Source organism: Benincasa hispida, chromosome 12, assembly GCF_009727055.1.
Source record: "Benincasa hispida cultivar B227 chromosome 12, ASM972705v1, whole genome shotgun sequence".
NCBI lineage: Eukaryota > Viridiplantae > Streptophyta > Magnoliopsida > Cucurbitales > Cucurbitaceae > Benincasa > Benincasa hispida.
Window position 1 is genome coordinate 17,442,126 of NC_052360.1, and position 791 is coordinate 17,442,916.

At 38.3% G+C, this 791-nt stretch overlaps 1 non-coding gene across 1 annotated transcript; it reads right to left on the reverse strand.

The window, feature by feature from the left end:
- Nucleotides 1–227: 227 nt before the first annotated feature.
- LOC120068601 lies at nucleotides 228–334 on the reverse strand. The gene has a single exon (XR_005479239.1). It is a non-coding gene; the product is annotated as a small nucleolar RNA R71 (small nucleolar RNA).
- Nucleotides 335–791: the final 457 nt, after the last annotated feature.

Consider the following 791-nt stretch of genomic DNA (forward strand, 5'->3'; position numbering starts at 1 on the left):
ACGTGGTGAAGATCCGCACGCCCATCTACGAAGCTTCATTGAAATCTGCAACACTTTTGTGTTCCCTAATATTTCCCCATAAGAGGTTCGACTCACATTATTTCCATTTTTTCTATGCGATAAAGCAAGAAAATGGGCATATTCTCTCGAACCAAGAGAGATAACGTCATGGGAACAAGTGGTGGAGAAATTTATGAAAAAAGTATTTCCCTCCCACATAAAATGCCAAAAGGAAGAGATTGATCACCAATTTTGAACAAGAAGAAGATGAATCACTCAGTGACGCATGGGTGAGATTCAAGAGACTAGTACGTGATTGCCCACATAATGGATTACCTGATTGCCTCCAAATGGAGATTTTCTATATTGGACTTAACTCTGCATCGCTGACAGTTGTCAATGTGGCAACAGTAGGAGGTCTTCTAGACAAAACATATGATGAAGCAAAGAATATTCTTGATCACATCTAAAAAAACCATGAAGATTGGCAAGAAAGCGATCAAAGAACGAAGCCCATAGAAGGTAATTCAAGTAATGGTGCCATCTCATCATTACAAAATCATATAAATGCGATGATAAACTTGCTGCAAGCCATCGCAATAAACAATTCAGAAGCTCGAAATGGGCAAGTTAATGCGATAGAGCAAACAACCACCAGTTGTGTCTTATGTGAAAAATTGCATTCTTTTGGGGAATGCCCACAAAATTCTCAATCAGTTTACTTTGTCAAAAACAATCCTTATTCAAACATTTACAACTAGGGGTGGCAAAATCACCCTAATTTTTCTTGG